This window comes from Pleurodeles waltl, chromosome 2_1 (assembly GCF_031143425.1).
Source record: "Pleurodeles waltl isolate 20211129_DDA chromosome 2_1, aPleWal1.hap1.20221129, whole genome shotgun sequence".
NCBI lineage: Eukaryota > Metazoa > Chordata > Amphibia > Caudata > Salamandridae > Pleurodeles > Pleurodeles waltl.
This window is the reverse complement of record NC_090438.1, coordinates 885,171,014-885,185,373: the sequence shown is the minus strand read 5'-3', so window position 1 is coordinate 885,185,373 and position 14,360 is coordinate 885,171,014. Positions and strand designations below refer to the sequence as shown.

Below are 14,360 nucleotides of genomic sequence, written 5' to 3'. Positions count from 1 at the left end.
ACATAATGAGTATTAGCATTCTTTTAAAACTATGATTTTGCATGTACCATGCTGCAGCTAAAAGCTTAATGACTGCCTGTAGAATTACAATAGTAGTATCACATTTCAAAATCCTAACGGAAGTAGCTTGCTGTCTAACACCCAAGTTTCAGTAAATAGGACAAATTTACTTATGCTGGGAAGACCCATATGCTTGACATGTTGGAAACTAATGTTACTTTTAAAAGACATTAATGGCAAACATCCATATCGAAAGTGGATATAAAGACTCTTAGCAAGGGGTTCACAATTAATATCCAGAACGGGCTCAATGCAGGGATTCCACTTTATTTAAATACATTGATTAGACAAATGCCCATGAGTAGTGACAATAAGATAATTCTTCCTAACATTTGCCCAATAACCTGATTGTAGAGAATGTATCTCTGCATTCCGTAAGCCAGTGGGGTACTCCCAGTAACTCCAAAAACCTAACTTATGGAACGAGATAGTGGACAAATGCTTTACCCATGGGATGGAAGACACATTGGGCCTTCCTAAAAGATCAGAGAGCAACTCCTTATATATATATATAGTTCTGGAGTGGTCCAGATTCTAACACAGTATAGTAAAGGTTTTAGTGCTATCATGTCAGAGATTCTGTTAAGGCCTAGATCAAAGTAAAGAGGGGCCAAGGGGGTAATAACTGGACAGGCAAATAATGATCTGCCAAAGATATTCTCTGTCACAGTAATTTTTTTTTAGCTTCCCAGTAACCCCCACTCTGCACCAAAGATAGCTGCATTTTGCACTTTTGCCTGGTATACCTTAAGAACTGGAGATACTGTTCTGGAGCTTACACTCCTGTACAAATGCAGAATGGCACTTGATCTGTGCTGTATAAGAAGAAAACTCTTTTTGATCTGTTCTCCCAGCTAAGATTACTCAACACTCTTAGACCAATATAATCTATGGAGGGCTGTTGGGATTAATTTAAGGGTGGTACATTAGCTTATCTTAAATATGAGTCACATCATGGTGGTTCAGTCTGAGGAGAATTTGATTGCTATTGTGTGTGATTCCCAGTAGACATGTTATATTGATTTAGGAAAATAATGTAATCTAGTTCTTGTTATGATCATTAACTGAGTTATGTTTTAGTTGCTTTTTTTAGATATACTCAGAGAATTATCTAGTTATTCAATATCATTTTATTTGTTTCCTATCATATGTCAATGCTTTTATATTCAGAATACATTTGGACGTTTATTTTCTTTGGATTTTTTCTTCAGTTTCCAAACATATGTGGTCTAAGAGATTGAAATAAAAAAAGATATATACACACATTAATTCTTTATACCATTAATACCATTGTATCATTTCAGCATCTCTTTGCAAAATTTAATAGTCCAATTTTGAGGAACAGTCAGTAGACTGAAATGTAAACTCATTTGTTTCTATTGGAGTGAAAAGGCTTACATAACGTTTGTATAAAATATATACATATCAGCCTGTATCATTGTTTTCATGTAATGTTTTCCCCTCGCAACTTCTGTGGATGGAAATAATTTGTATCTTCTGATATAACAGCCCTGAAGAGGCGCTCAACGCAAAACACATGTTGGCTATGACCATTTTGTGTCACGCAAAATCTTGTCCTCTATGGTAAAGACAATCAAGAGTTGAAAAAGCTTTTCGAAATTAACTCTTGAGAACTTGTGTTGTCCTCAGATATGGGCACACATCTTTCTTAGGGGTCAGAGATCTGAGACCTTAGCACTGGGCTTAGGTTCTGAAACCCTACTGCGTATACATATATATATTATAAGCTATGGGCAGTCGTTTGTAGGTAGTTATAGTTAGGACCATGTTTCCATAGAAAAAGCATTTTTTGACTTGCCTACTTGTCGATATGTTTTGCATCCTTTGATGAATCTTCAAAACATGTTCCCCAAAAAATGGCCCAGTGATTCAGGTTGAAAACAGGAAGTTTTGTGGTGATCCGTCAAGTATGGCCCGAGAAAAAGAGGGCTAAAAAACATTGGGCCGTATTTATACTTTTTGGCGCACAACTGCGCCAACGCAGTTGTGCGTCAAAAAATGTAACGCCGGCTAACGCCATTCCAAAGCGCCATGCGGGCGCCTTATTTATGGAATGACGTTAGCCAGCGGAGCTGACTGGTGTGCATCAAAAAAAATGACCCACACCAGGCAGCGCCCGCGTAGGGGAAAATGGAGCTTGGGCATCAAAGAATGGGGCAAGTCGGTCTAAGGCAAAAAATCTGCCTCAACCCGATTTGCGCCATTTGTTTTACTCCAACCCTCCATTGACATGACTCCTGTCTTAGCAAAGACAGGAGTCATGCCCCCTTGCCCAATGGCCATGTCCAGGGGACTTCTGTCCCCTGGGCATGGTCATTGGGCATAGTGGCATGTAGGGGGCACAAATCAGGCCCCCCCATGCCCCAAAAAAAAAAAAAAAAAAAAAACTTACCTGAACTTACTTTAAATTCCCTGGGATGGGTCCCTCCATCCTTAGGCGTCCTCCTGGGGTGGGCAACGGTGGCAGGGGTGTCCCTGGGGGCATGGGAGGGCACCTCTGGGCTCCTTCCGAGCCCACAGGTCCCTTAACGCCTGTCCTGACCAGGCGCTAAAAAATGACGCAAAAGCGGCTGGACGTCATTTTTTGGGACCCGCCCACTCCCGTGCGCCATTTTTGCACGGGAGTTTAAATAAGGCGCACATGCCTTGGAGTCATTTTTTAGACGGGAACGCCTACCTTGCATATCATTAACGCAAGGTAGGTGTCCATGCTAAAAAATGACGCTAACTCCAAGATCTTTGGTGCTAGACGGGTCTAACGCCAAAGTATAAATATGGAGTTAGTTTTGCGTCGGATTTGCGTAAAAAAAAACGACGCAAATCTGGCGCAAACAGAGTATAAATATGCCCCATTGTGTTTCATTGTGTTTCCCATGTTAATATCCCATAGAACCTGTCAACACGTCTACAGCCTGAACCACTAGACCGAATTACACCAAATTTTGCAGAAAGCTAGCTGTCAGTACACAGATTGTACTTTTTGTATTTTGGTGTAAATCTGTTTAGTAGTTTAGGAGATATTTAAGGGAAAATAAATCTGTATATCTCTGGCTCAAATCATTAGCAAAACTTGCACATTTTTGTGAATACGCGTCGAGAAAAAAGCGTTGCAATTGGCTGACTGCAACTTGACTAGAAAGTTGCGACTGCCAATTTAATTTCACAGGATATGGTCCCTGGGGATGAAAATTCAAATTGAAAGTGAAAGTACCCTGACCCAAAGGGGGGTGATATAGTTGTGTTTTAGGGGCAAATTATAGGTTTAATATAAGTTGCGTCACGACATGCGATATTCGTGAAAATGTGTGAATGTTAGCGAATTTCTGTGAATTATTTGCAAAATATTTGTGATAATGGAAACATTTGAAGGAAAAACCAAACTCATTCATACACTAATGCATTCACTCATACATGCACTCAGAGGCTCAGGCACCCACTTACACACCCACTCAGACCCAATCATAGAGTCACACACCCACTTTCAGACCCACTCAGACACTCAGGCGCCCACTCACACATCCACTGACAGAGACAGCCCATGTGCCAACCTGTGCTGCACACGGCCAAAGTCCATGCGTGGCGCAGGGATGGGTGGTTATAAGGGCTTGGCTGTAAGGCTAGGCATTGCAATCAACCCCACCACACACGGCCTTTGACAGTGCACTGTGGTGGTTGGAATAACATATAATAATTTAAATTACTTTACATTGAAAAACATAGAAATTCACTGAAAAAAACAAAGGTTACAGGGATGTTATAGTTTACTCATACAATACCATGTAAGTTCTGAATTTACTCATACAATACCATAGAAAGTTAGAAGTTATAGTTAGAGTTCTTTCAAGTAACTATAACTTGCACCCTAAGGTAACTACAACTCACACCTTCGCCATGCACAGCTAATTACTCCACATAATATGTCATTGATCAGATCTTGTATGGCATTTTTGATGTTGCTTAAATGTTTGCAATAACATTACTGATAAGAAAACTGTGCTTTGAAAAGGTACAAGTTCTAGTTATCTTAGGACATAAGTTTTAATTACTTGAAAGAACTCCGACTTTAACTGCTGAAATTTGATGGCTTTGTACCAGTAAATTCAAAACCTAACTATAACGTCCCTGTAACCTTTGTTTTTTTCATTGAGTAGATATATATATATATGTATATGTATATAATCCACCAAATGCTCAATACTGAGTTCAAACGGCCCAAGAGGGGTGGTGCGGGAAACCGGCACGAGCAAGCCGCTAGAAATGCTAATAAAGAAGTCCATTGATACTTGCACGCTCAGGAGTCAAGGGAATAAACAAAAACTTTTAATCACAACACGTTTTGACTGATAAAGCAGCCTTGGTCACGTCATAGTTACTGCCAATCGGAATCAACTAAATATCACCTGTTCAACAACATAGAAATGAGACAAAGAAAATCATCTATAACACAATCCCCCACTTCTTAATCGTAGTAGCTGTTTTTGTAAAACAATATATCAATGAATAATTTTTATGCATGAAAACAGTATAAATAGTTGATCTTCATCACATACAACCTAAATTAATATATTCAACATATATAATCAAAATATGCAAAAAAGATTTTTGCCCGGCGGGGGCACAAGTTATAGTTACCTTAAGGCACAAGTTATAGTTACTTGAGATAGCTCTAATGTTATATATATATATATATATTATATATATATATATATATATATATATATATATATAAAAACTTGATGATCATAGCAAGTACCAACAAACAACCGGTACTTCACAATACAGTAAATATGGTCTAGTGATCCAGAGATGGCTTAGTGTTGAATAAATTCTGTATTTTTAAAATATGTCCACATATAGCATCACATACATCAGTGGTTCCTAAACTTTTGACTTCTATAGACCCCCACTTTTTCATTACTGGAACGCGGGGACCCCACTGATACATTTTTGGAATCCAGGGACCCCCGCTGAATCTTTACTGAAAGCTGGGGCTCATATGTTAATATTATTACATTTTTTAAGCAGTCACAGACCCCCTGAGGAGGCTTCGCGGACCCCCACGGGTCTCCAGACCACAGGTTGGGAACCACTGATATACATCATACCAGAGGCACATTATTAAAAATACACCTCAGTTTGTTGTGCATAAAAAAGAGTTTCAAAATGTATTAAATGTTGTAGGTGTGCAAAATGCTTGATAGTGAATCCACACTTCAAGAAGCCAGCAGAGTCTTCAATTGTTGAAACATTTTTACTATTAGAAGGAGGACCAGACAACCTGTTTCATGTACTGTGTTACCACTATTGAACTAAAAAACCTTACTTGCTATGGATGGCCTACCTCAAGGACTGGTTTACACCTACACCATTGAAAATATTTTTAAAATATTTTGAATGCACAGTCATCTGTAAAGTGTATTTTTAAAACTGTATCTAGGATATACGTCTTCACTCACCAGAACATGTCAGAGCAAGGATGGGCAGGCAAGAAGTTGGGCAGTCATCAGCATAATTTTGCCCATGATGCTTTAAGGGATCATCAATATTGTTTATGAAGCATGGTATATGGGTCATCTCTTTGTGTCTGTTTGTCTGTCCACATAGCAGGTGCATAGCAGCAGCACCTTTCTCTGAAGAAAGATACCGCCCATGACTTGACATTGTGCAACACGATACCGAGTTCAGTGAGGTGCATGAAGTGGATTTACCCAGTCTGTGGAAAGCTACTCTTCATAGAGTAAGCAAGCTACCCACCCTAAAAGACAGGAGGAAAATGTGCATTTAGCCGACAAGTGACGCTTTGTGAAATAGGATTAAAGTGCAAGCTGGCTAATGCTGGTGTTCTCACATATAAACGTATCTATATAAAGTGCATTTCTATTCATGTTTTTTAATATTTTCAGCTAAATTCTCAGAAATAGTTGTCTATAAATAGCGGAGAAAAGGTTTTCCATAGTTTATTTGTCATTTTTAATATTTTCAAGAGAAAGTTAATTAGGTGTGACAGAGTGTGACTCAAAGATAGTAAAGCTTATTTCAAATTGTAATAGACAAACCAACATGCAAATTACGTTTGTGCCATCATAGAGGTTATTCCAATTTGAATGTCTGTTTTAATTAATTTGTAGCCATTGCATTTTTAATTGCGGCAGCACAGAAGTAATATACTTTTATCAATTAATACTGTAGCCTCTATTCATTTCTTTGGCATGGAAGGTCTCAGAAATCTCAGTTTGTTATTAGGCACTGGGGACTGAATAGAAAGTGAGTGAAGTCTAATGGAAGGTGATGGAACACACATTTTGCAGCGAAACATTTGAGAAATGAAATAATAACATACATGCAGTAATGAAGCCATAAATTCTGACAAATATAACAGATTTTCTTTTATTGCTAATGCTTTATTTAGTTATTTACTTCAAGTTTGCAACTTCTCATTTCTCACATGATAAATGCTCTACACTAAAGACCAATTTATTGGTTGCTGAGTATCCCCTTAACTTTCAGTTGTATAGGAATGTAAGTGCCTTTTTTACCAGATAAATGGTCAAATTGGAAAAGTCTGTTTTAGAAACTGGGTCTTTAGTTGGCAGAGGTATGCACCCTGTCCATGTAGGGACCACAATCCTAGTCAGAGTAAGTCAGATACACTTCCTAAATTAACTTGTGCTTACCCTCTGGTTGTTTGGCACAGTGCATTCAAACTAAACTTAAGAGGCACTATGGAAAGTATGTATGTAACACACTTTAAATAAAGTAACTCATTGAAAACTAAAAATAGATAATATGCATCTGATTAAAACAGGACCAAAACAACAAGAATCCAAAAATAGAAGTTGAGATATGAATTTTTAAAGATTAAGGGGCTGATTTAAATGCCCCTAGCGCCAATGAGGCCAAAATCGCTGCGACAAATTTACAAAGTGGCACAATACATACATTGCAGTACATTATAACCCTTTGTGTTACATTATGCTGCATCAGGCATAATCTATGTAAAGGGGTTGTTCCCCGTTAAGAGGGGCAACAAAAATGGCGCAAAGAAATCTACAAGATTTCTTTGCACCATTTATTTTGGCACTTTTAACGCCTGTTCAGAGCAGGCGTTAAAAGGAGGCATGCCTTTGTTTTCAATGGGCTTCAATGAGCTTGGCAGTATTAGCGTCAACATTTTTCTCCTCAGGCAATAAAACAGCTTGAAGTGAAAAAGTTGGACCTACCTTTATACAGAATTTTCAGAAATGGGATGTAGATCCACTGTCTGGATTTAGAAACCAATTTGGCTAGGTTTATTTCATAGTTCATTTTTCCACTGCAGGGAAGACAGGTTATTTTTGCAAAATGATGACTCTTTACAGGTGGTATTGATGATACTGACACCACACTATGAGCATAATACATATGGGTCTCTGCATCAGTCTGATGTCAGTGTTCCATAATGGGCCACTCAAAGGAAATCAAATGATCACGACTCTCTCCAGAAACTTCTCTTTTATTAGCAACTGTTTCTGCAAGCCCATCTCTATTGCCCCTCCATTAAACAAATGGTAATTATCATGAAGACATAATCAGCAATCCCTTGCAAAAAGATTGTAAAGAATGTTGAATAGCAGCTTTGTTTACATCCCTCCAAATTTCTGTGTCTAGAATTATACCCACCTATTCTGAAATTTGGATTATAATCAATTTTCTAGGCGTGATACACAACCACCATCTAATACTACGCAAGGCAAGGGAGAATCCAAAATAGGTCCCAGTGGTCATAGCATACAGGCACACTGTACAGTACAGTGCAGTACCATGCACCATACATGCATATGTAATTGATAGTCACACAGCGATGTCATTGCAGTGCCTGACAGGAGTAACGCTTTACACAAGTAAAACTGTATGCATCATATTCATATCCTTGAACAGCAAAACAGCATGCTTCACTTCTAATTACTAAAAGCATGGCATGTTTCCGCCATCACTCACTGTATGTGGCCAGGGACACTGATGCCCATCCAAAGCTGACAAAACAGAACCTCAAGGCCAGGATCTGGCCTGTGTCAATTTCAGGCCTGTACCACCTACACAGTTGTCTGTGTGTGATGAGTCCAATATAAAGTTATCATAGCAGATATATTTGCAGTTGGGTCAACCAGCATAGTGATACAAGTCTTTTAACTTGCAGGGGAACATTCCCATTCCAATGAAACATCTTTGGAAGACATTGAAAAATACTGGGCTCAGTTTAGTCCCAAAAGAAGACTAAGGCGGTCATTCTGACCGCGGCGGGCGGCGGTAGCCGCCCGCCATGCGGTCACCGCCATTTGGCCGCTCCGCGGTCAAAAGACCGCGGAGGCCATTCTGGCTTTCCCGCTGGGCCGGCGGGCGCCCGCCAAAGGAATGCCCGCTGGCCCAGCGGGAAAGTCCCTGCAACATAGAAGCCGGCTCCGAATGGAGCCGGTGGTGTTGCAGGGGTGCGACAGGTGCAGTTGCACCCGTCGCGATTTTCACTGTCTGCTATGCAGACAATGAAAATCATGCTGGGGCCCTGTTAGGGGGCCCCTGCACTGCCCATGCCAGTGGCCAGTGGCATGGGCAGTGCAGGGGTCCCCAGGGGCCCCACGACACCCGTTCCCGCCATCCTGTTCCTGGCGGTAAAAACCGCCAGGAACAGGATGGCGGGAAGGGGGTCAGAATCTCCATGGCGGCGCTGCTTGCAGCGCCGCCATGGAGATTCAGCCCAGGCAGGGGAAATCCGGCGGGAAACCGCCGGATCCCCTTTTCTGACCGCGGCTTTACCGCCGCGGTCAGAAAGGGCAGGAAAGCACCGCCAGCCTGTTGGCGGTGCTTTCCGTCGTTCACGTCGGAATGACCTCCTAAATGTTTTTGTATTCCATCTCAAGCCTGTAATGTCCTTACCAATTTTGTCAGAAGATGTATTATGCCTTTAAACAAAGTCCCAAATAAGAGTTCATTAGGCAGAACAAGAATTTCTAATGCTTAAAAGGTGTCCCAGATGCTAATAAAATAAAACAGCCTGATTCACAAAGGTAAACTTTGACCAAAAGGCTAAGTTTAGACCACAAGTCTAAAATAAGACCTAAAGATGAACTTTACTAATAGTAAAAATAGACTTTTGGTCTAAGTTTATACCAAAAGTCTAACTGTAAAGTTAGCCTAACTGTAGTCTAACTGTCAACTGTATAGACATGCAGAAACATAATGGAAAACCAGCTCCCAATTCACAAAGGTAAACTAAGACCAAAAGTCTAATGGCCTCATTACAAGTTTGGAAGTCACAAGACCGCCAAACTCGCAGTGATAGTCCGACTGCTGCAGCTTTGGCGGTCCAAGTGCCAAACTACACCCTGGTGGTTGGACCATCAAAGGACCGCCAAAGTATTGCAATCCCCACCGGGAACATGGTTCCACATGGCACAGCAGCAGCCGGCGTTGCAACCAGCTATGGCAGAGCTGACCTTACTGCTGCCTAGCTGATTACAACCCCCCTTTCCGCCAGTCTTTTCATGGTGGGGAACCTGCCATGAAAAGACTACGAGAAAGAAGTTCTGGGGGCCAGAAGGGTGGGCCTGTACTGCCCACAACCATGTTGTGGGCAGTGCAGAGGCCCCCTGCCCAGCACCATCAGAATGCACACTGTCTGCATTGCAGACAATGCTCATTTCAAGGGTGCTGGAGTGTTAGGATATTGGTCATGCAAGGCCAATGTCCTAACACTGTTCCCGCCAGTCAGCCTAGCAGGAAAGCGTATAACAATGTTCCCGTCAGTCAGCCGGGTGGGAACATTGTAATACACTTGGGGGGAACGTCACTGTTATGGTGATGGCGTTCACCCCATGAGTTTTGCTGTACTGTGGTGGGATCACCAAACTTATTGAGAGGTCCCAAGTTTGGACCAAAAGTTAAGATCTAAAGTCTAACTTTACTAGTAGTCTAAAATTGGACCAAAAATCTAGCTGTACAGTTAGACTTTTGGTCTAAGTTTAGAATTTTGATTTAAACTTAGACCAAAAGTCTAACTTTACTACGCTGATTGTCCATTATGTTTCTGTCTGTTTATTGGTTTATGTAATCATCAATTAGAGCATTTTATTATTTTTGTTCATCTTTGATTATGTCCTTGCTGTGCGGCTCTTTAACTTTTGCTACTTTTGATAACTGTCAAAAAGGCTCCTCAGAAAACAACAGGTGATTCAGAATAATGAGCACCTGAATAAGTTAATACCCAGCTCTTAGGGACTATACCTATTTTCAGCACCCTCTAATTCTTTTTATAGACTTGATATATTTGGATTCCTAAAATATGCTAACCCATAGGTACTGGCAACTAACTATTGATAATACATGTGTTATAGATCATGCTATGATCTGTGTAAGTATGCTATGTAACTTTTAACGTCCTGGCTAGTGAATTGAGTTGAAGGTTTTATGTTTTTTAGCTTCACAACACAGAATTTGTAAAAAAGTATTGACAGATAAAAAGATGACTATTTGAATATTAAAATGGAGAATCTTTCTATCATGAATATCCTCTGGGACACTCTTATGGCACCACAAAAGGGAAAATATAATAATTGTCTGCTAGTCAAAGGACATGCTGCATATTTGATATATGATGCCAGGGGATAACGTTTGAAAGAAGGCAACAAAAGGGTATCAGCACAAAATGTGGAAGAAGACTCTTGGAGATGTACTCACACTTTAATTTCAAATAAAGAATATTCAGCACGAACAGAATATGGTATGTATGGTTTAACACACATGTATTAGGTCTTTGTGTAAAATAATTAAATTTCTAATGGTTTTCAGATTAAAACAAAATTGTAATTCCACGATGATAGGCATTTCTAACTCAAAATACTTCAAACTTACCAATGTAGCAAAAACTAATCTAAATAAATCTCTCCATTATTATTCTAATTAATTAAGAACTGTTCCAAGAACTCATACATTGCTTATTGCTAACCGTAACATACAACAATTTTGCATTTAGGCAATAATCATGCTAATTCAAAAAATTTAACCCAGCTGAAACTGTTAGTTATAAACAAATTTCTCTTGTGAATATGGATGTGATTCAGGTGCCCTCATTCCAGTAAATAAAAACAGCAGAGGTTTTAGCCAATTTGACTACTCAGGTTGTCCTGAATATAAGGCCACATCTTATGTGTCCCACAACATTTAATTAGTTTAGCTGTTTTTTGTGGGGTTCTAGCCAAATTGATTGACTTCTTTTTGACCTCTTTTTGGCTGATCAGATTGACTTCTGCTTTCCCAGCGAGGCACATCTTTTAGTTCAGGAAGGCAAATGTGCTACCTGACAGGATAAAGAGGTACAGAGAATTCCATATGGAAGAATTCCAACTCCCTAAATGGGTTATGCTACAGATTTTAGAATACACTGGGAGAAGGGCTGAATCCAGTCTTTTGGCCAGTGAGCAGGGATGAGCAAGTCCAACCAGTACAGTTATGGGGCTCTCAGAAGTCTCGTCTACAGATCCCTGTTCACTGCTGTCTTCTTATATGAAAAAGAACAACACATGGGAAGAATGTTACAAACCTAAACCTAACCTTCAGTTGAGAAACTTGTCTACACATTCAAATAAAAAAAGAACATATCAATGAAAAAAAGAAATATAACAATACATTAAAAACTTTTACAACCTGTTGTGTGCAAAAATGTGATGAGAGTCCTTGGCAACAGTCCTGTGCCTACCTATACAGATATTAACCATTAACCCTAATCAAGGGTTCAAAACCATATAATAAATGTAACTATCTAATGACCATGAAAATAGCTCACAGCCCATAGATCTTAAATAAAAGCTTCTTCGAATTCCTGTCAATGGTCACATTAGGTTCAATGTATGGTTGAGCCTCAGTGTACATAAAACATAAATTAAACTATACTACCTCATCGAGAAACTTTTAACATCTTTGCCACCACATGGCCTACAAAAAAGGGCGGACCTATGGTCTTGCCAATGTTGCTGTCAGATCAGTTGGAAGTGTATAAATGATTGTTATTGAACATGCTTGTTGCTTGATAACAACCTGAATCAAGCACCTGTGGTGTCAAAACTTAAGCATAATGCTTTATAGCTGTTTGATGGGTGTAAAGCAATATAAATTGAGAGCAATCATGTTAATATTAGTCTCCCTGTTTAAGGGGAGAAATGTCAACATGGCTCTCAGAACAGAAGTACTTTGTATACTGTTACTTTTTGAAAGCAGGTTAAAATAATTATAAAGGGATTGTTCTCATGATGGTCATGATTATGGGTCCCCAATGAGGTCTATTACAGCATAAACGTCAGGGGTGCAATTCAAATTAGGCAATTAGATTTTGTCACAGATGAACTACAGTAGAAATTATGAAACAAAAACTGCGATTCTGTTGGGAAACATTATATGGCATATGCAAATTAATTAACTAAGTAAGTGGTGGTATACTTGAAACCCCACTTCAGGATTTACAGGAGGGGCCGACACTGTGGCCTGGCCAGACTAAGGGGCAGATTTAGATCCCGGCGGAGGGATTACTCTGTCACAACTGCAACAGATTACGATCTCCATAGGACATTATTGGATTGTAATCTGGCAGAAGGGATATCTGACATGTTTGTGATGGAGTAATTCCCTCTGCCAGGATCTAGACCAGGCCCTAAATCACAAGCTTAAATCTAAATAAAGTTTTATGGTCCTTCTTCAAAAGATGCTCAAAAATAGCAGTTGAAAGGTCTGTCATTACAGACAGAAGAGTTAAGGGTTGAGATCTGGAAAAGGAACTGTTGCAGTGAAATTACTCGTTACAAAATACTTTATGAAAATTAATGTGCAAAGCTTACATTAAAAATCAACATTGGTTGAATGCAAATTTTGATGTGAGTAACCATACTTAAAAGTTATAGGTCTCAGACTCTAAGTTCTCTGACTAGAGACTCTACTCTGCGTTTCTCAGACTTCTCTTCATGGGATGTTCGGTTTTATCCTATTTCTTATGTCTGCTGTTATTTTCAGCTGAAAATACTTTCCAGATTATTATGCAGGAACTTTATGCTTGTGCCTTGATTTCTCTTGTCAGAACTCTTTATGGGTATCTGAAATCCTTTATTCTCGCAAAATCCATAATATAAATAAGGCCACTTCCTTTATGGAACACATGTGTTACATTATTATTATATTTATTTTAACATTGATTAACATATCATATTAATTTATAATCAATTAGTGATTGATGTAATATAATAACTTTTAATGATGAGATTTGAATAATAATAATAATAATAATATTAATGTTAATAATACCTCTGATAAAATTTAGAATTAAAAGATTTTAGACTAAAACCCTTAAACTCACTCTAACTCTCTTTATTGATTGAACTAAAATATTCAATAACTATGTGTTTATGTTGACTATAGCTCATTTTTTGTCTGTAGAGATCAAAGATCCATACGACCAGTAAGTGGAGTATTGTTAATGAAGATATTGGGAGATTGAGGTTAAGAAAATCCCAGCTCCATCCGAATTGTTACAGCAGTGGAGAGAAAGGAAAATGATAAAATGTAGAAATAAATAAAAGGAGGAGCCTGAGAGAGAGAAAGACACAGTGTACAAGAGGGAATGAATAGAGACAAAAAGGGATAGACAGAAATGAAACGAAGAAAAATGTGGTGGTAAAAAAAAAAATAAGCAGAGAAGAAAAAAAGAGGAATAGTAGAAATTTGGAAAAGGAAGGCAATCCTGCAGCATACCCAGGGGCAGATCAGCCTCAACTTACTGAGAGTACTTTGCTTTTTTATTTTTTTTATAGATACCATTTACTGCTTTTAATAAGTTAAGACTAGTAAGTGCAACTTACAAAAAGCCAACTTTGATCATGTGAGTGAGTACTTTGTTCTACGGATATTATGAGTGCCCCTTCAGAAATGCCTGGAAGACATTTTAATGTATACATTTTAGGAATTAGTTATAACATACAGATTTTTTTTTAAGTCTTTTGAAAAAAAAAAACTCCTAGGCCAACATCCACTCTTGGATGGAAGGTCAGACTCACTCACTTTTCTCAGTGCCCTGGATGAATGGTTTATTAAACTGGGGACATTTCCATTTTGTAGCTACACCCTTGAACATTGGTCTTATATGCAATAACTTTCAGATTTGATTACCAATCAACCTTATAAGAAAATTAGCCAATAAGTAGGCAGCAGGCAATCATATGATTTACTGGAAAATGCTGCATGCATTAGGATCACATTTAAAATAA

The 14,360-nt window shown here is 38.9% G+C and overlaps 1 protein-coding gene across 4 annotated transcripts in view; it reads right to left on the bottom strand.

The window, feature by feature from the left end:
- The window catches only part of LOC138269492 (cadherin-10-like), a 1,023,955-nt gene that overhangs the window by 143,146 nt on the left and 866,449 nt on the right, over positions 1-14,360 (bottom strand). The gene's annotated exons all lie outside the window — the stretch shown is intronic.